This window comes from Acanthaster planci, linkage group LG03 (genome assembly GCF_054643075.1).
Source record: "Acanthaster planci isolate LZ-2023a linkage group LG03, COTS_SCS, whole genome shotgun sequence".
NCBI lineage: Eukaryota > Metazoa > Echinodermata > Asteroidea > Valvatida > Acanthasteridae > Acanthaster > Acanthaster planci.
Window position 1 is genome coordinate 380,256 of NC_141779.1, and position 22,959 is coordinate 403,214.

The 22,959-nt window shown below is 40.7% G+C and overlaps 1 protein-coding gene and 1 long non-coding RNA gene across 4 annotated transcripts in view; one reads left to right on the forward strand and one right to left on the reverse strand.

The window, feature by feature from the left end:
* LOC110988129 (uncharacterized) overlaps positions 1 to 22,959 on the forward strand; it is a 498,416-nt gene that overhangs the window by 207,712 nt on the left and 267,745 nt on the right. The gene's annotated exons all lie outside the window — the stretch shown is intronic.
* LOC147799528 (uncharacterized) lies at positions 2,360 to 5,246 on the reverse strand. The gene is made up of 3 exons (XR_015424792.1): positions 4,619 to 5,246; positions 2,681 to 2,824; positions 2,360 to 2,476 (listed from the first exon to the last, which is right to left on the reverse strand). It is a non-coding gene; the product is annotated as an uncharacterized LOC147799528 (long non-coding RNA).

Consider the following 22,959-nt stretch of genomic DNA (forward strand, 5'->3'; position numbering starts at 1 on the left):
CCCACAAAGTTAAGTAAAGACTAAAAAATCCGCGAATTAAACCTGGGCTGAATTCACAGAAGTGGAGGGTTACAAAAGTGTCACTATGCCAACCTGACGCCCCATTCTACCAGTCCACTTTTCATTGCTGAGCCAAAGCAACACTGACACCAAAATAACCCTTCAAGACCATATACATTTCGTAATGTACAGCATAATTCTGATATAATTTGGTTCAAAGAGCTACATTTTCCCAATGGACAGGTCTGGGCAGTTAGTGGGGAGGCTGTGGCTGGGACAGCTGCGCTGTGGCCATCGTGAGGATGCCTCCAGCGGCAGCATCAGTACCTCCTGAATCCTGCATCCTCTTCTGTCGCTTCTGCTGCAGCTCCTTCTGGATCTTGTAGATCTTGTCAACCAAAAGGTGATAGTGCTCCTCCTGTGACAAGACCAGGCAGTAAAAAACAAATGAATGAATTAAAAAGTGAGCAAGGGTGAATGGTTTGCCAGGTGATTTTCCTGCGATGGACACTGGTCTTCCTAAGGAGCCACTCAAAATTTTCAGTGTTTTTTTTCAAATTTTGACTTTTTTTTTAAATAGTGGGTGGATGGGTCAAGGAAATAAATTGAAAATCGAAATTTAATTTTCATATTAAAATCCAGAAAAATTTATTTCTCTGAAATATGTCTAGCGTGCACGCCACACATATATAGCTCAGCCACACCAGCATTCCAAAAATGCAATCTTTTTCACCTTCGTTTCCATATACAGACAGGTGGACCTTTCCATTACATTATTATGCAAGTGTAAAACATCATGGAAGGAGGTGGTTTTTACTGTTAGACTTGGAAGCCGGGCGCTTGCAGCGGTGATCAACCACAAATGTAGCAGGGTACCAGAAGCATTATATAAACCTACTGGTATAACGTTGAACACCAGTTGCTAATAACAGTGAAACATTCATCACCTTGAATCTAAGGCCAGACAGCAGCAAAATGCATCCAAATCTGTTGGCTAGAGCTAGGTCTACGTCTCTGTTTCAATAGAAATACATATGCATGTGCGTGGAGACGTGGTAATTGACTGTAGGTGTAGCCGTACCTCGGGAGATCCATTTTTGAGTGGATTGGACATGGCATGCTGTTGCGTGCACGATCGATCACGATCAGTTATTGCAATTCCAGCCATCATCTTGTCATACTGTGTTGCATTATAGATTTTCACTTGTATATGAATTTATGTCAAATGCATGTATAATGTACACGTACTGGATGAAAATTCAATTTTTTTAATCGAAATTTTAAAAACATTGAAAATTTTAAGTGGCCCCTAGTCCTTACACGAACCGTCAGTGGAAAGACTGATGAGAGCCTTGGCAAACACCTGCACTTCTCTAAGAGTAGGAAGTGTCCTTGTACATCATACAGAGTTACATGTAGTTGTTTGTGAGGCTAAGTTCAACCTTCCATAAAGTCAAATATTAAGTTCTATTTCAATTTCCAACAAACAGCAGTAACCAACTATTTCTGTTTGTTCATCTGAGTGGTTTTTCCCTCCGAGTTTCAGCAGAGGGATTTGTCTCCTACTTAAAGAGGTTCGGTCCTAATTGGTGATTTATTCCCTTAGTAACAGCAAGATCAGAAATCATGAGAAAAGGAGCACTGCAAGTCAGAGTAATTTGGCCTTATTGCTGGACATATGCACAGCTACTACGATGTATACCTGTATTAGTTTACACAAAGAAACTAGCCATGATGTCAGAGCGTGTTTATGCTCCTTGAGGAACTATGAGTAATCAGAAGAGGGTTCTTTCTTCTAAGGCCACAAGCCATATATGTAAAATAGGACAAGAAACTTTGAAACTGTTTTAATTCAACCATACAACTCAGCAATTCAACAAGCAATTCAATAATTACAGTAACACTTCTATTTTCCATTGAGTGTTTTAGAATAGTACTTCAATGTTCTGCTCATTTGAGGCTCCAGTACATACTCTGAAGTGCTGGTGCCTGGCCAGGCATTAGTCTCTGGAATTCACATGTGCACAATGTCTTGGTGTATGATTCACGATGATGCCAGATTCATGTACTGACCTACACATCTGACTATATTTCAACCAATTGGGATAAAGAGCCAGCAAGAGGTGTGTTACAATGGAGATACCTGTTTTATGCAATTTTGTAACTAAATGATTTCATTACTTCCCGTTTTATTTTCTTGATTTTTACCCCTGAATGTTTGATTTTAAAACCAAATATTCAAGCATTTGATGAATGATCAAACATTTGAATATCCAGCACAGCCCCGGTTGTTTGATTATCCAGAAAAAAGGTATGAATTCCTAACGCAACAAAAGACTGTATAACATTTACCTTACTGGCTGGCTTGCTCATACATGTCCTTTTCCATTCTTCAGGCATATAGGCTACCCGCACTTTTCCCATTCACTTGTCTTTCATGGCTTTGGGATCAGGTGATGGAAATACTGCTTGAACTCTGGAAGGGAGAGAAATCATTATTCTTGAATACCAACATCATATAATTTTCAGCAATCGTTTGCATAAAATGCTTAATTAATGTGTGTTTTGGCAAGTTTTTATTCCAAAAGGTTAAAGAAAACATAATGAAATCAAATCGGTGCACATTTTTTATTTCAAATGCAGTGCAAATTAAGGTGGCACAATCAAGGTTTTTACCTACAGTTTAAAGACAATGGGTGACAATCCTGGGTGACGAACTGCTGCCAGGGCTGTGTGTTGCCAGGGATGGGCATGGTAATACCCATGCCAGCATTGCTGGTCAGGGGAACAACAAATTCGAAAGCTGGCATATCATCAGAGGTATCTAGGAGATCAATGCATGTGTTGAAAGAAAGTATTAAGAAGGTAGAGTATGACCAAAGATTGTATAGCACCATGCAGCAGCGCAAGATGGAGAACTTCACCGTGAATATGCCTAAAACCTTATCACGTGGGCGGCATTTGGGTGTGAATACACTTTGCTTATGCAACAGGCACAGGCAAGGTGACAGGCACTCACACCTGGTATGCCTGCATCCATGCATTAACATTCACACTCAAATGGCACCTATGGTGATAGCACCTTTTGGCCAAGTTCTCCATCTTGCGCAGCTACGCAGCGCTAAAAAATCTTTGGGCACGACCATAAAAAGCATCCGGTGCACTGCTGCAAGTTGATGAGAAAACAGCTTGTCATATAATATGCACTCAAAACTTCAAAACCATCAGTGCTGGACAAAAAAATGTATTCAGCACTTAACATATTAAGAGATAGTTAAGGTTAAGAGAGTTTTTCTTTTTGTTGAAAGAAAAATTGACATCAGTCAGGGGCGTGAAAATGAAGATTTTGAGGAACAGCAAGTGGAAGGGCAAGCAGTATGTGTGGATCTGTTTTTCTAACTGGTGCTTTTTTCAGCAGTGTCATGCATCATACAAAGGAATTAACTCATTTTGTAAGATTCAACAGACTCTCTCTGTCTTTCATGATCACTGTTCGACTTCTACATGACTATAAATACACCAAGTCACTCCTCTGTTAACCATTCCTATTGAGCTTCATTTGTAATCATTCCACTCAAATGTAAGGCGATTCAACTGAGACACATTGAAAAATATGCCTTTGGAAGACTGCATTTCCAAAAATGCATTGAAATATATACAGTTGTATACATGTACTTGACATTTGTCCTTTATGGACACAATTTATAACACCATACAACAGGGCTGCGATTGGAGGAAAATGATCATCCACCATGGCATAAGTATATGGTAACACAAAGATATTCCAGATTTACAAAGCCGTGCTATAAAAATCCTGAAAACAGGATAATTATGATGACAGAAATTGTGAAATCAGAATAATTCTGACGAAAAAACCCTGAAATCAGGATAATTCGAAAAAAAAATCGTGAAAACAGGATAATTCTGATGAAAGAAAAATCCTGAAATCAGGATTATTATGAAGGAAAAATCCCAAAATCATAACAAATCCCCAAGAAATCTCACCCCTGGTATGCTAAGCGTTTGCAGAGGACTTCAGTGAAAAACAGAGGATGGCTACATTGAGTTCACAGGAGTGGCCATGGCATGGTGCAGCAAACTTTCTGCTGGAACACACAAGATGCAGTTGTTTGGTATACCCCCTGTAATGACCTCAGTCTGGGTACCCCCTGCATGGTCTTGGTACCCCTAGTTTTGGTCTGTGTACCCTGTAGTCTTTGTCTGGGTACCTCATGGTCTCGATCGTGGTACCCCTGGTATCGATCTTGTTCTGGGTAGTTCCCCATGGTCTTGGTCTCAGTAGGCCCCTTGTTAGGGTCTGCCTGGTACCCCCTAGTCATGGTCTGGGTACCCCATAGTCTTGGTACCTCCTGGTCTCAGTCTTTGTACCTCCTGGTCTCAGTCTTGGTACCCCTAGTTTTAGTCTGGGTACCCCCTATAGTCTTGGTCTGGGTATCCCCTGGTCTTGGTACCCCCTGGTTTTAGTCTTGGTCTGGGTACCCCCTGGTCTCGGTCTAGATATGGTCTTAATACCTTGATATGATCTCAGTTACAGTTTGGTCTTGACCATCTGGTCTAAACTACTTCAGTGCTTCATAATAACAGGTCATACACGTACCTCAGTGCTGCATATCTGTAGTTAAGTCTATTACAAGTCATTCAGTCTTCAGCCAAGTCACAAGCCACTTTATGAACTGTGACAAACAGTGTCATCACCAGGGCATGACCAGAGATGGAGCAGGTTGCCCGTGGATAACCATTGTCTCAGACATCGGTGAGATCAGGCAGATGGCGATCGGGGGGGGGGGTGTCATTCATCCATTCCTTCTTTGTTTACTACATAACTGTCCATTACAATATGTGGATGCAGCAAAGGCTCGTCAAGCAGGATCCTCCAGTACATTAACACAGAGCACATCTAATACCGTCTGCGGGCAAAGTATGGAGTCGTCTCCCGCAGGCTTCCGAGAACAGGCTACAGGATACAGGGAAGGTTGTATCTGGTAGAATGCTTGTACATAATTATTATTTCTCAAAGAACGGCTGGTTCGAGTCTGGTCACGGGTGTAGGGGGGAATGTGCTCGACTGAACAACATACAGTGTACAGAAACATCGGCGGCAGAGTACACCGGTTACCTACGGTGTGGTCTGCATTGTGCTTGCACAACCGTATTGCGTCCACGGCCACCGGAACACGCCGACCAACGTAGGGGATGGCCCGGTAACATGTACTATCTACCCATACCTGCATGACTCCAACGAAAGGTGACTGAGAATGGCTGTTCGAGGCGGGAAACGCTTAATTAGTCACCAACAAACACAACGGCTCTTTTCATGAGCCACTACCCATTCCATTAAACAGAGTTTTTTGCGTTTACCATAACTGCCTATTTGTCAGTTACCATGACTAGAAGAAAAATTCACCCTTTCCATAAAAAAGGAAGACACAAAACTAAAGCCAACAGATTTGCCCATAACTGCTCCAATCTCCAAAGGCCATCCCATTCGACTCAGCGGAAAAACCAAGCCAAAACAAAGCCAACAATTCATTACAAACCTTTCCAGGCTCTTAAACTCCCAACGGAGAAAATAGCAATTGGGTAAAGGTTTAAACTTGGTTCCCACCCCGGCTAAACCGAACCGCCTCTCACTTCTTCAAATGTCCACAAATATCAAAGACGAATGAGAATTGCACTTCTGATGCACACAAAGTTCTGAAACAAGGCCTTTCAAACTTCCGTACACCTGGTATCCCCAAACTAGAAAAAGAAACTTTCCCCAAAACTCACTCCTGGCAAGCATCGATGTTGTCCTCCACGTACACCAATATCCACCGGGTGCAAAACCATTGAATCGGTATGCAAAGCCTACAACAGGACAACTTTCCGCTACGCCATAACCAAACCCCCATCCAACTACACCCGCACTCTCCTAGAACTTGTTCTAGGCTGCAACTATCTTCAGTTTGGAGGCAAATTCTTCAGACAGAAAATCGGATGTGCAATGGGATCAGTAGCAAGCCCAGAAATTTGTGACGCAGCTTTACATGAAATTTGAGTCGGAAATCTCAGCCCCCATGGAAAAAATCCTTTTCTGGGCTAGATCAGAGACGACAGCCTCATCGGCTACAATGGCCAACTCGATTCTTTCACCCATTTGTTAACCACATGAATCAACTACACCCTAATCTCAAGTTCACTTTTGAGGCATCCGAAACTTCCATTACCTGCTAAGACCGACAATTTTCAAAGGTCCGCGTTTCATCTCAAACGGTACCCTGGATACGAAAAGTATTCACAAAACCAACGGAAACATTCCAATACCTGGAAAGAAACCTCATCCCATCTACAACACGTATTCCATGGCTTTCTCAAAGGAAAAATCCTAAGATATGCAGAAACACCAATAGTGGGAATAAGTTTCTAAAAAAAACACAAAGTTTCGCAGAAAAACATTTGAAACGAGGCTATGATCAAGCTGAGATTCAAGGATCGATGCAGTCCATTGATTTCCGGAATGGGAATCTATGATTCACAATGAGCGAAAAGTGAAAAACAAAAAAGAACTCCCACTCGTCTCACCACTATGCACAATCCTCATGAGAAACACAAAGACATCAAAAGAGCTGTTCTTATCACTGGCACCTCATCTCTGGCAACACCAACATTAAAGCCCGTTCCCCCCAAACCTCCTTTAGTTGCCTAACAAGGTAGCCAAAAATATCAAGAAGAGCCAAACTCGGCCACACGGAGGACTATCAGTCCGCCACACATGAGAAATCTGATAACGCTCTAGGTATTCTCATTTCCCTTTTGAATGAACAAACCCATTTACACTAATTGTGCACAAATATCATGATCAGAGGAACAGTAATCACTTTTTCCGTCAGTGAGTGCCATTCCATTCACTAACCATACCTGTACACCCCGATTCATATTTGAATCAAGCGGCTGATGAGTCCCCAAAGGGGCGAAAATGCATTCCCGCTACTTTCCCAGGTACAACCCAACCCACAGCTTGGGTAAACATGGTTTCGGTCTACACAAGTTTAATTTTTCTTATTTCTACCTACCCGAGGCTCCATTTTAGTCTCCATGTAGAAATAAATCACACAGTGACACACCCTCCAATAAACGTGTTTTTTTTCGAAAGCACCCAAACTTTATTCGTTTGGATTCAATCTATAAGACCGAGCCGTCTCTGAGTGGGATAGGGCCATCATTTATTATCCTTGTCATGTTTGTACTCCTTGCACCTTTAGGGAGTATTATGGGGTGATGGTGAGACGAGAATCTGCCCGAGAATACCAGCCGATTAGCGGAAGCGGTATCTTCAGGTTTGCTCTCTCCGAATAGCATAGTCACATCCTCCAGATCGACAGTGTTGTCACTATGTATCAATTAAACTACATTGCATCCCATTGCATGCAAGTTCAGGTTGCATCTCTCAAAGTGGAATTACCCAAGGCAAAACACCTAAAGTACACTCCACACAAGTGAAAGGAAAGGGATCCAATCTTTCCCGCCAAATAAATTTTACTGGACCAAGCTCATACATCCCAACATGTCTAAGGGATACCACCCTCCCACATGTTCCTACATCAGTGCTCACATCGGGATTCTGGCTGCAAACCCTGCCAATTCTCCCGCCAATTTTGACACTAACGCAAGGCTTCCACTGAGCTACGCACCACCGAACACAGACCAAACACTGTTTACACCAATGGGACGTTTTCCTAGTGGTCTCTTCAGCAACCGCAATACACAATGACTTCTCAGGGGTTAATCTCACTCCAGACCAATGGCTCCAACATTTCAAGTCAGGAAAGCTGGCAGTCTTCAATTCCATGTGCCCAAGTGACCCTGAAAAGTGATTACTCGGACGTATCCGAATCCCACAATGACCGTTTCATAGATAATTTGGCCCAAGAATGAATGAATGAATGGGATAGAGCCATAATTTCTTGTCCAAGTCAGAATTACGTAGAAATATAAAGCAGTCAGACAAGACCCCGCACTTCTTTTTGCAGCTATTTCCCTAACTACTGCAAATATGGATAGGAAACGTATACGAAATAGAGGAACATGTGTCCTTTCAGATAACACGAAGATTACAGTTTTAGATAATTCTTAGATCTTTCATGCTCGATTATATGAAGCATTCACTCTGTGGGAACATGACCTGTATAGCGCAGACGAAGCCAGAATTCCGCAAAAATAGGAGGCAGTTGGACAGGAACTCGCACTTCCTTTGGCAGATATTTCCCTAACTACTGAAAATATGGATAGGAAACTTGTATGAATATGTAGCAGAATAGCCCCACGTCAGTTGGACATTGGGAGGAAGGAGGGACGGTCCCCTAATTAAAGCAGACGAGCACTTGGAGAACACGTGAACAATAAATGATGTCTAACTCCAGAACTACAATTTATTAAATGTAAAAACAGTTGGTGTAGTGTAATGGCTAGACGGCACCGAAAAAAACAATATAATGAATAGTCAAAGGCTTAAACTGCTATTTGACCAATACAGTAGGAACGTTGTAGAACAGAAAGCAGTTACAACATTGGGCCCCGTAAATCGTACAATTTCTCCGACAGAAGTATTTATACAATTATAGGTACTTAGTAGGGGTTCCTAACATTGACTCTCCCACACTTAGGGGCATGGCAGAAGCCATCCTCCCTGCAAATTAACAGAAGCAAAATGCAGAGAGTACAGTTCTACATTCGAGACCAAAAGCAAAGAGATCACCTTCACACCGCGTGCCCGGGAAGCCTATAAAAAAGTCTCCACTTTATGTTAATTACCTTCGTTACGCGTATTGGAAGCATGAGGGCGCCCTTACTGAAGAACGGTCCCCTACAAATAGATAGGGGAAACATGTGGCCTTTCAGATAACACCACGATTTCCAGATTTAGATAATTTCAAAACATTTTATGCTCAAATATGTGAAGCAATCTCTGTGCAAGTGCAAGACCCGGTATAGCACCAAGAGAGAATAACGCAAATATATCCAAGTCAGAAGGAACGGTCCCCTACAAATAGATAGGGGAAACATGTGGCCTTTCAGATAACACCACGATTTCCAGATTTAGATAATTTCAACACATTTTATGCTCAAATATGTGAAGCAATCTCTGTGCAAGTGCAAGACCCGGTATAGCACCAAGAGAGAATAACGCAAATATATCCAAGTCAGAATTACGTAGAAATATAAAGCAGTCAGACAAGAACTCGCATCCTTTTGCAGTTATTTCCCTAACTACTGCAAATATGGATATGAAACTTAGATGAACAGACAAGGGAGACGGCAGCCTATCAGATGACAGCAAGATTGGAAGATTTAGATAATTGTTAGACCTTTTATGCTCGATTATATGAAGCATTCTCTGCGCAGGATAAGGACTGGTACGGCACGGACGAAGACAGAATTCCCCCCCAAAAAGGAGGCAGTTGGAAAGCAAGTCGCACTTCCTTTGGCAGCTCTTTACCTAACTACTGCAAATATAGATATGAAATTTAAATGAATGGATAGGGGAACATGTGGCCTTTCAGATGACAGCAAGATTGGAAGATTTAGATAATTCTTAGGCTTTTCATGCTCGATTATATGAAGCAATCCCTGCGTGGGAATATGACCAATATAAGGCAGACGAAGAAAGAATTCCGAAAAAAATATCACAAAGTCAGACAAGAACTGTCACTTCCTTTGGCAGATATTTCCCTAACTACTGCAAATATGGATATGAAACTTAAATGAACGGACAAGGGAGCATGCAGCCTTTCAGATGACAGCAAGATTGGAAGATTTAGATAATTCTTAGACATTTTATGCTCGAATATATGAAGCATTCTCTGCGCAGGATTGATCCGCTATAGCGCAGACGAAGCCAGAATTCCGCAAAAATATCAAACAGTCAGACAAGAACTTCCACTTTCTTTGGCAGATATTTCCCTAACTAATGCAAATATGGATATGAAACTTAAATGAATGGACAGGGGAACATGTGGCCTTTCAGATGTAACAAAGATTGCCAGATTTAGATAATTTTCAGACCTTTTATGCTCGATTATATGAAGCATTCTCTGCGTGGGATAAGGACCGGTATAGCGCAGACGAAGCCAGAATTCCGCAAAAAGGGAGGCAGTTGGAAAAGAACTCGCACTTCCTTTGGCAGCTAATTCCCAAACTAGTGCTAATATGGATACGAAACTTAAATGAATGGATAGAGAGTCATGTGGCCTTTCAGATGACACCAAGATTGCATGATTTAGATAATTCTCAGACCTTTTATGCTCGATTATATGAACCATTCTCTGTGCAGGATAAGGACCGGTATAGCGCAGACAAATCCAGAATTCCGAAAAAAATATCAAACAGTCAGACAAGAACTGCCACTTCCTTTGGCAGATATTTCCCTAACTACTGCAAATATGGATATGAAACTTAAATGAACAGACAAGGGAGCATGCAGCCTTTCAGATGACAGCAAGATTGGAAGATTTAGATAATTCTTAGACCTTTTATGCTCGAATATATGAAGCATTCTGTGCGTGGGATAAGGACCGGTATAGCGCAGGCAAAGCCAGAATTCCCCAAAAATGTCGAACCGTCAGACAAGAACTGCCACTTCCTTTGGCAAATATTTCCCTAACTACTTCAAATATGGATACGAAACTTATACAAATAAATAAGGGTACATGTGGCCTTTCAGATGACAGCAAGATTGGAAGATTTCGATAATTCTTAGACCTTTTATGCTCGAATATATCAAGCATTATCTGCGCGGAATAGGACGGCTATAGCGCAGACGAAGCCAGAATTCCGCAAAAAAAAGGGGCAGTTGGAAAAGAACTGCCCCTTCCTTTGGCAGGTATTTCTTTAACTACTGCAAATATAGATATGAAATTAAATTAATGGATAGGGGAACATGTGGCCTTTCAGATAAAACCCAGATTGCCAGATTTAGATAATTCTCAGATCTTTTATGCTCGATTATATGAAGCATTTTCTGCATGGGAATATGACCAGTATAGCGCAGACGAAGCCAGAATTCCGAAAAAAATATCTAACAGTCAGACAAGAACTGGCACTTCCTTTGGCAGATATTTAACTAACTACTGCAAATACGGATATGAAACATATACAAAGAGATAGGGGAACATGTGGCCTTTCAGATGACAACAAGGTTGGAAGATTTCGATAATTCTTAGACCTTTTATGCTCGAATATATGAAGCATTCTCTGCGCGTGAAAAAGACCAGTATACCGCAGACAAAGCCAGAAATCCGCAAAAATATCAAACAGTCAGAAAGGAACTGGCACTTCCTTTGGCAGATATTTCCCTAACTACCGCAAATACTTATATGAAACATATACAAAGAGATAGGGGAACATGTGGCCTTTCAGATGACAACAAGGTTGGAAGATATCGATAATTCTTAGACCTTTTATGCTCGAATATATGAAGCATTCTCTGCGCGTAGAAAAGACCAGTATACCGCAGACAAAGCCAGAAATCCGCAAAAATATCAAACAGTCAGAAAGGAACTGGCACTTCCTTTGGCAGATATTTCCCTAACTAATGCAAATATGGATATGGAACTTAAATGAATGGACAGGGGAACATGTGGCCTTTCAGATGACACGAAGATTGTCAGATTTAAACAATTCTCAGACCTTTTATGCTCGATTATATGAAGCATTCTCTGCGTGGGAATATGACCATATGTCCTTTGGCAGATATTTCCCTAACTACTCCAAATATGGATATGAAACTTATATGAATGGAGGGAGGAACATGTGGCCTTTCAGATGACACGAAGGTTGCCAGATTTAGATAATTCTCAGACCTTTTATACTCGATTATATGAAGCACTCTCTGCGCAGGATAAGGACCGGTATAGAGCAGACAAAGCCAGAATTCTCCCAAAATGTCAAAATGTCAGACAAGAACTCACACTTCCTTTGGCAGATATTTCTCTTACTACTGCAAATATGGATATGAAACTAATACAAATAGATAGGGGAACATGTGGCGTTTCAGATGACAGCAAGATTGGAAGATTTAGATAATTCTAAGACCTTTTATGCTCGATTATATGAAGCATTCTCTGCGCAGGATAAGGACCGGTATGGCGCAGACAAATCCAGAATTCTGAAAAAAAATATCAAACAGTCAGACAAGAACTGACACTTCCTTTGGCAGATATTTCCCTAACTACTGCAAATATGGATATGAAACTTAAATGAACAGACAAGGGAGCATGCACCCTTTCAGATGACAGCAAGATTGGAAGATTTAGATAATTCTTAGACCTTTTATGCTCAAATATATGAAGCATTCTCTGCGTGATGGGATAAGGACCGCTATAGCGCAGGCAAAGCCAGAATTCCCCAAAAATGTCGAACCGTCAGACAAGAACTGGCACTTCCTTTGGAAGATATTTCCCTAACTAGTGCAAATATGGATACGAATCTTATGCAAATAGATAAGGGTACATGTGGCCTTTCAGATGACAGCAAGATTGGAAGATTTAGATAATTCTGAGGCCTTTCATGGTCGAATATATTAAGCAATCCCTGCGTGGGAATATGACCAGTATAAGGCAGACGAAGAAAGAATTCCGAAAAAAATATCACACAGTCAGACAAGAACTGCCACTTTCTTTGGAAGATATTACCCTAACTACTGCAAATATGGATATGAAACTTAAATGAACGTACAAGGGAGCATGCGGCCTTTCAGATGACAGCAAGATTGGAAGATTTAGATAATTCGTAGACATTTTATGCTCGATTTTATGAAGCATTCTCTGCGTGGGATAAGGACCGGTATAGCGCAGACGAAGCCAGAATTCCCCAAAAATGTCAAAATGTCAGACAAGAACTGACACTTCCTTTGGCAGATATTTCTCTTACTACTGCAAATATGGATATGAAACTAATACAAATAGATAGGGGAACAGGTGGCGTTTCAGATGACAGCAACATTGGAAGATTAAGATATTTCTTAGACCTTTTATGCTCGATTATATGAAGCATTCTCTGCGTGGGATTAGGACCGGTATAGCGCAGACGAAGCCAGAATTCCGCAAAAAGGGAGGCAGTTGGAGAAGAACTCGCACTTCCTTTGGCAGATATTTCCCTAACTATTCCCAATATGGATACAAAACTTATATAAATGGATAGGGGAACATATGGATATATGAAACGAATAGATAGGGGAACATGTGGCCTTTCAGACGACACCAAGATTGCCAGATTTAGATAATTCTCAGACCTTTTATGCTCGATTATATGAAGCATTCGATGCGCATGACAAGGACCGGTATGGCACAGACGAAGCCAGAATTCCGAAAAAAATATCATACAGTCAGACAAGAACTGGCACTTCCTTTGGCAGCTACTTCCCTATCTAATGGAAATATGGATATGAAACTTATACAAATAGATAGGGAAACATGTGGCCTTTCAAATGACACCAAGATTGCCAGATTTAGATAATTCTCAGACCTTTTATGCTCGATTATATGAAGCATTCGGTGCGTGGGAATATGACCAGTACACCACAAACGAAGCCAGAATTCCGCAAAAAAGGAGGCAGTTGGAAAAAAACTCGCACTTCCTTAGGCAGATATTTCCCTAACTATTCTAAATATGGATACAAAACTTTTATAAAAGGATAGGGGAACATATGGCCTTTCAGATGACACCAAGAGTGCCAGATTTAGATAGTTCTCAGAACTTTTAGGCTCGATTATATGAAGCATTCTCTGCGTGGGAATATAACCAGTATAACGTACATGAAGCCAGAATTCCGAAAAAAATATCAGTCAGACAAGAACTGGCACTTCCTTTGGCAGCTATTTCCCTAACTACTCCATTTGTATATGAAACTTATATGAGTGGAGGGAAGAACATGTGGCCTTTCAGATGACACCAAGAGTGCCAGATTTAGATAATTCTCAGACCTTTTATGCTCGATTATATGAAGCATGCTCTGCGTGCAAATATGACAAGTATTGCGCAGACGAAGCCTGAATTCCGCAAAAAAAGAGGCAGTTGGAAAAGAACTCACACTTCCTTCGGCAGATATTTCCCTATCTACTGCGAATTTGGATATGAAACTTATATAAATAGTTAAGGAAACATGTGGCCTTTCAGATGACACAAAAATTGCCAGATTTAGATAATTCTTAGACCTTTTATGCCTGATTATATGAAGCATTCTTTGCGTGGGAATATGACCAGCATAGCGCAGACGAAGCCAGAATTCCGAAAAAAAAGAGGCAGTCAGACAAGAACTTGCACTTCCTTTGGCAGATATTTCCCGAACTACTGCAAATATGGATATGAAAGCGATATGAATAGTTAGGGGAGCATGTGGCCTTTCAGATGACACCAAGATTGCCAGATTTAGATAATTTTCAGACCTTTTCTGCTCGATTACATGACGCATTCTCTGCGTGGGAATGTGACCAGTATAGCGCAGACGAAGCCAGAATTCCGAAAACAATATCAAACAGTCAGACAAGAACTGGCACTTCCTTTGGCAGATATTTCCCTAACCATTGCAAATATGAATATGAAACATAAACAGAGAGATAGGGGAACATGTGGCCTTTCAGATGACAACAAGGTTGGAAGATTTCGATAATTCTTAGACCTTTTATGCTCATATATATGAAGCATTCTCTGCGCCGGATAGGACAGCTATAGCGCAGACGAAGCCAGAATTCCGCAAAAAAGGAGCCAGTTGAAAAGGAATTCGCAATTCTTTTGGCAGCTATTTCCCTAACTACTCCAAATATGGATATGAAATTTATATGAATGGAGGGAGGAACATGGGGCCTTTCAGATGACACGAAGATTGCCAGATTTAGACAATTCTCAGACCTTTTATGCTCGATTATATGAAGCATTCTCTGCGTGGGATAAGGACCGGTATAGCGCAGACGAAGCCAGAATTCCGCAAAAAAGGAGGCAGTTGGAAAGGACTCGCACTTCCTTTGGCAGATATTTCCCTAACTATTCCAAATATGGATACAAAACTTTTATAAATGGATAGGGGAACATATGGCCTTTCAGATTACACCAAGAGTGCTAGATTTAGATAATTCTCAGAACTTTTAGGCTCGATTATATGAACTTTCTCTGCGTGGGAATATGACCAGTATAACGCACACGAAGCCAGAATTCCAAAAAAAATATCAGTCAGACAAGAACTGGCACTTCCTTTGGCAGCTATTTCCCTAACTACTCCATTTGGATATGAAACTTATATGAGTGGAGGGAGGAACATGTGGCCTTTCAGATGACAGCAAGATTTTAAGATTTAGATAAGATGGATATGAAACTTATACCAAGAGATAGGAAAACATGTGGCCTTTCAGATGACACCAAGATTGCCAGATTTAGATAATTCTCAGACATTTTATGCTCGAATATATGAAGCATTCACTGTGCAGGATAAGGACCGGTATAGCGCAGACGAAGCCAGAATTCTGCAAAAAAAAGGCAGTTGGAAAAGAACTCGCACTCCCTTTCGCAGCTATTTCCCTAACTACTGCAAATATGGATACGAAACGTTTATGAATGGATAGGGAAAGATGTAACCTGTCAGATGACAGCAAGATTGGAAGATTTATATAATTCTTAGACCTTTTATGCTCGAATATATGAAGCATTCTCTGCGCGGGATAAGGACCGGTATAGCGCAGAAGAAGCCAGAATTCCGCAGAAAAGGGGGAAGTTGGAAAAGATCTCGCACTTCCTTTGGCAGATATTTCCCTAACTACTGCAAATATGGATGTGAAACTTATATGAATGGACAGGGAAAAATGTGACCTTTCAGATGACACCAGGATTGCATGATTTAGATAATTCTCAGACCTTTTCTGCTCGATTACATGAAGCATTCTCTGCGTGGGAATATGACCATTATAGCGCACACGAAGCCAGAATTCCGAAAAAAATATCAAACGGTCAGACAAGAACTGTAACTTCCTTTGGCAGATATTTCCCAACCACTGCAGATATGGATAAGAAAGTTATATACATAATTAGGGGAATATGTGGCTTTTTAGATGACACCAAGATTGGAAGATTTCGATAATTCTTAGACCTTTTATGCTCGATTATATGCAGCATTCTCCGCGTGGGATAAGGACCGACATAGCGCAGACGAAGCCAGAATTCCGCAAAAAAGGAGGCAGTTGGAAAAGAACTCGCACTTCCTTTGACAGCTATTTCCCTAACTACTGCAAATATAGATACGAAACTTTTATGAATGGATAGGGAAACATGTAACCTTTCAGATGACAGCAAGATTGAAAGATTTCGATAACTCTTAGACCTTTTATGCTCGATTATATGAAGCATTCTCTGCGTGGGATAAGGACCGGGATAGTGCAGACAAAGCCAGAATTCTGCAAAAAAGGAGGCAGTTGGAAAAGAACTCGCACTTCCTTTGGCAGCTATTTCCCTAACTACTCCAAATATGGATATGAAACTTATATGAATGGACGACACCGAAATTGGCAGATTTAAATAATTCTCAGACCTTTTATCCTATATCATATGAAGCATTCTCTGCTTGGGAATATGACCAGTTTAGCGCACACGAAGCCAGAATTCCGAAAAAAATATCAAACAGTCAGACAAGAACTGGCACTTCCTTTGACAGATATTTCCCTAACTATTGCAAATATGGATATGAAACATATACAAAGAGATAGGGGAACATGTTGCCTTTCAGATGACAGCAAGATTGGAAGATATTTATGCTCGATTATATGAAGCATTCTCTCTGCAGGATAAGGACCGGTATAGCGCCAACAAAGCCAGAATTCCGCAAAAAGGGAGGCAGTTGGAAAAGAACTCGCACTTCCTTTGGCAGATATGTCCCTAACTACTCCAAATATAGATATAAAACTTATATGAGTGGAGGGAGGAAAATGTGGCCTTTCAGATGACACAAAGATTGCCAGATTTAAACAATTCTCAGACCTTTTATGCTCGATTATATGAAGCATTCTCTGCGTAGGAATATTACCAGTATAGCGCAGACGAAGCCAGAATGCCCCCAAAAATTTAAACAGTCAGATAAGAACTGGCACTTCCTTTGGCAGATATTTCATAACTTCTGCAAATATGGATATGAAACTTAAATGAATAGACCGGGGAACGTGTGGCCTTTTAGATGACACTAAGATTGCCAGATTTAGATAATTCTCAGACTTTTTATGCTCGATTATATGAAGCATTCTCTGCGTGGGAATATGACCAGTATAACGCACACGAAGCCAGAATTCCGAAAAAAATATCAGTCAGACAAGAACTGGCACTTCCTTTGGCAGATATTTCCCTAAATATTGCAAATATGGATATGAAACATATACAAAGAGATAGGGGAACATGTGGCCTTTCAGATGACAGCAAGATTGGAAGATATTTATGCTCGATTATATGAAGCATTCTCTCTGTAGGATAAGGACCGGTATACCGCCGACGAAGCCAGAATTCCGCAAAAAGGGAGGCAGTTGGAAAAGATCTTGCACTTCCTTTGGCAGCTAATTCCCTAACTACTACAAATATGGATGCAAAACTTATATGAATAGATCAAGAAACATGTGGCCTTTCAGATGACACCAAGATTGCCAGATTTAGATAATTCTCAGACCTTTTATGCTCGATTATATGAGGCATTCTCTGCGCAGGATAAGGACCGGTATAGCGCAGACGAAGCCAGAATTCCCCAAAAATGTCAAAATGTCAGACAAGAACTGACACTTCCTTTGGCAGATATTTCTCTTACTACTGCAAATATGGATATGAAACTAATACAAATAGATAGGGGAACATGTGGCGTTTAAGATGACAGCAACATTGGAAGATTTAGATAATTCTTAGACCTTTTATGCTCGATTATATGAAGCATTCTCTTTGTGGGATTAGGACTGGTATAGCGCAGACGAAGCCAGAATTCCGCAAAAAGGGAGGCAGTTGGAGAAGAACTCGCACTTCCTTTGGCAGCTAATTCCCTAACTACTCCAAATATGGATACGAAACTTATATGAGTGGAGGGAGGAACATGTGGTCTTTCAGATGACACCAACATTGCCAGATTTAGATAATTTTCAGACCTTTTATGCTCGATTATATGAAGTATTCGATGCGCATGACAAGGACCGGTATGGAGCAGACGAAGCCAGAATTCCGGAAAAAAATCATACAGTCAGACAAGAACTGGCACTTCCTTTGGCACATATTTCCCTATCTACTGCAAATATGGATATGAAACTTATACAAATAGATAGGGGAACATGTGGCCTTTCGGATAACACCAAGATTGCCAGATTCAGATAATTCTCAAACCTTTTATGCTCGATTATATGAAGCATTCACTGCGTGGGAATATGACCAGTATAGCACAGACGAAGCCAGAATTCCGCAAAAAAGGAGGCAGTTGGAAAAGAACTCGCACTTCCTTTGGCAGATATTTCCCTAACTATTCCAACTATGGATACAAAACTTATATAAATGGATAGGGGGGAACATATGGCCTTTCAGATGACACCAAGAGTGCTAGATTTAGATAATTCTCAGAACTTTTAGGCTCGATTATATGAAGCATTCTCTGCGTGGGAATATGACCAGTATAACGCACACGAAGCCAGAATTCCGAAAAAAATATCAGTCAGACAAGAACTGGCACTTCCTTTGGCAGCTATTTCCCTAACTACTCCATTTGGATATGAAACTTATATGAGTGGAGGGAGGAACATGTGGCCTTTCAGATGACAGCAAGATTTTAAGATTTAGATAAGATGGATATGAAACTTATACCAAGAGATAGGGGAACATGTGGCCTTTCAGATGACACCAAGATTGCCAGATTTAGATAATCTCAGACTTTTTAGGCTCGATTATATGAAGCAATCTCAGCGCAGGATAAGGACCGGTATAGCGCACACGAAGCCAGAATTCCGCAAAAATGTCAAACAGTCAGACAAGAACTGGCACTTCCTTTGGCAGATATTTCCCTAACTACTGCAAATATAGATATGAAACTTAAATGAATGGACAGGGGAACATGTGGCCTTTCAGATGACAGCACGATTTTAAGATTAAGATAATTTGTAGACCTTTTATGCTCAAATATATGAAGCATTCTCTGTACGGGATACGACAGCTATAGCGCAGACGAAGCCAGAAATCCGCAAAAAAAGGAGCCAGTTGAAAAGGAACTCGCACTTCCTTTGACAGCTATTTCCCTAACTACTGAAAATATGGATACGAAACTTCTACGAATGGATAGGGAAAGATGTAATCTTTCAGATGACAGCAAGATTGGAAGATTTCGATAATTCTTAGACCTTTTATGCTCGATTATATGAAACATTCTCAGCTTGGGATAAGGACCGGTATAGCGCAGACAAAGCCAGAATTCCGCAAAAAAGGAGGCAGTTGGAAAAGAACCGGCACATCCTTTGGCAGATATTTCCCTAACTACTCCAAATATAGATATGAAACTTATATGAGTGGAGGGAGGAACATGTAGCCTTTCAGATGACACAAAGATTGCCATATTTAAACAATTTTCAGACCTTTTATGCTCGATTATATGATGCATTCTCTGCGTGGGAATATGACCAGTATAGCGCAGACGAAGCCAGAATGCCCCAAAAAATTTAAACAGTCAGATAAGAACTGGCACTTCCTTTGGCAGATATTTCATAACTACTGCAAATATGGATATGAAACTTAAATGAATAGACCGGGGAACGTGTGGCCTTTTAGATGACACTAAGATTGCCAGATTTAGATAATTCTCAGACTTTTTATGCTCGATTATATGAAGCATTCTCTGCGTGGGAATATGACCAGTATAACGCACACGAAGCCAGAATTCCGAAAAAAATATCAGTCAGACAAGAACTCGCACTTCCTTTGGCAGATATTTCCCTAAATATTGCAAATATGGATATGAAACATATACAAAGAGATAGGGGAACATGTGGCCTTTCAGATGACAGCAAGATTGGAAGATATTTATGCTCGATTATGTGAAGCATTCTCTCTGCAGGATAAGGACCGGTATACCGCAGACGAAGCCAGAATTCCGCAAAAAGGGAGGCAGTTGGAAAAGATCTTGCACTTCCTTTGGCAGCTAATTCCCTAACTACTACAAATATGGATGCAAAACTTATATGAATGGATAAAGAAACATGTGGCCTTTTAGATGACACCAAGATTGCCAGATTTAGATAATTCTCAGACCTTTTATGCTCGATTATATGAGGCATTCTCTGCGCAGGATAAGGACCGGTATAGCGCAGACGAAGCCAGAATTCCCCAAAAATGTCAAAATGTCAGACAAGAACTGACACTTCCTTTGGCAGATATTTCTCTTACTACTGCAAATATGGATATAAAACTAATACAAATAGATAGGGGAACATGTGGCGTTTCAGATGACAGCAACATTGGAAGATTTAGATAATTCTTAGACCTTTTATGCTCGATTATATGAAACATTCTCTGCGTGGGATTAGGACCGGTATAGCGCAGACGAAGCCAGAATTCCGCAAAAAGGGAGGCAGTTGGAGAAGAACTCGCACTTCCTTTGGCAGCTAATTCCCTAACTACTCCAAATATGGATACGAAACTTATATGAGTGGAGGGAGGAACATGTGGTCTTTCAGATGACACAAAGATTGCCAGATTTAGATAATTTTCAGACCTTTTATGCTCGATTATATGAAGTATTCGATGCGCATGACAAGGACCGGTATGGCACAGAGGAAGCCAGAATTCCGAAAAAAATATCACACATTCAGACAAGAACTGGCACTTCCTTTGGCAGATATTTCCCTATCTACTGCAAATATGGATATGAAACTTATACAAATAGATAGGGGAACATGTGGCCTTTCGGATAACACCAAGATTGCCAGATTCAGATAATTCTCAAACCTTTTATGCTCGATTATATGAAGCATTCACTGCGTGGGAATATGACCAGTATAGCACAGACGAAGCCAGAATTCCGCAAAAAAGGAGGCAGTTGGAAAAGAACTCGCACTTCCTTTGGCAGATATTTCCCTAACTATTCCAAATATGGATACAAAACTTATATAAATGGATAGGGGAACATATGGCCTTTCAGATGACACCAAGAGTGCTAGATTTAGATAATTCTCAGAACTTTTAGGCTCGATTATATGAAGCATTCTCTGCGTGGGAATATGACCAGTATAACGCACACGAAGCCAGAATTTCGAAAAAAATATCAGTCAGACAAGAACTGGCACTTCCTTTGGCAGCTATTTCCCTAACTACTCCATTTGTATATGAAACTTATATGAGTGGAGGGAGGAACATGTGGCCTTTCAGATGACAGCAAGATTTTAAGATTTAGATAAGATGGATATGAAACTTATACCAAGAGATAGGGGAACATGTGGCCTTTCAGATGACACCAAGATTGCCAGATTTAGATAATTCTCAGACTTTTTAGGCTCGATTATATGAAGCAATCTCAGCGCAGGATAAGGACCGGTATAGCGCCGACGAAGCCAGAATTCCGCAAAAATGTCAAACAGTCAGACAAGAACTGGCACTTCCTTTGGCAGATTTTTCCCTAACTATTGCAAATATGGATATGAAACATATACAAAGAGATAGGGAAAGATGTGGCCTTTCAGATAACACCAAGATTGCCAGATTTATATAATTCTCAGACCTTTTATGCTCGATTATATGAAGCTTTCTCTCTGCAGGATAAGGACTGGTATAGCGCAGACGAAGCCAGAATTCCGCAAAAATATCAGTCAGACAAGAACTGGCACTTCCTTTGGCAGATATTTCCCTAACTACTGCAAATATAGATATGAAACCTAAATGAATGGACAGGGGAACATGTGGCCTTTCAGAGGACGGCAAGATTTTAAGATTAAGATAATTCGTAGACCTTTTATGCTCAAATATATGAAGCATTCTCTGTACGGGATACGACAGCTATAGCGCAGACGAAGCCAGAATTCCGCAAAAAAAGGAGCCAGTTGAAAAGGAACTCGCACTTCCTTTGACAGCTATTTCCCTAACTACTGCAAATATGGATACGAAACTTTTATGAATGGATAGGGAAAGATGTAACCTTTCAGATGACAGCAAGATTGGAAGATTTCGATAATTTTTAGACCTTTTATGCTCGATTATATGAAACATTCTCTGCTTGGGATAAGGACCGGTATAGCGCAGACAAAGCCAGAATTCCGCAAAAAAGGAGGCAGTTGGAAAAGAACTTCCACTTCCTTTGGCAGCTATTTCCATAACTACTCCAAACTTGGATATGAAACTTATATGAATGGAGGGAGGAACATGTGGCCTTTCAGATGACACCAAGATTGTCAGATTTAAACAATTCTCAGACCTTTTATGCTCGATTATATGAAGCATTCTCTGCGTAGGAATATTACCAGTATAGCGCAGACGAAGCCAGAATTCCCCAAAAAATTTAAACAGTCAGATAAGAACTGGCACTTCCTTTGGCAGATATTTCCCTAGCTACTGCATATATGGATATGAAAGTTCAATGAATGGACAGGGGAACATGTGGCCTTTCAGATGACACCAAGATTGCCAGATTTAGATAATTCTCAGACATTTTATTCTCGAATATATGAAGCATTCACTGTGCAGGATAAAGACCGGTATAGCGCAGACGAAGCCAGAATTATGCAAAAAAAAAGGCAGTTGGAAAAGAACTCGCACTTCCTTTGGAAGCTATTTCCCTAACTACTGCAAATATGGATACGAAACTTTTATGAATGGATAGGGAAAGATGTAACCTGTCGGATGACAGCAAAATTGGAAGATTTAGATAATTCTTAGACCCTTTATGCTCGAATATATGAAGCATTCTCTGCGTCGGATAAGGACCAGTAT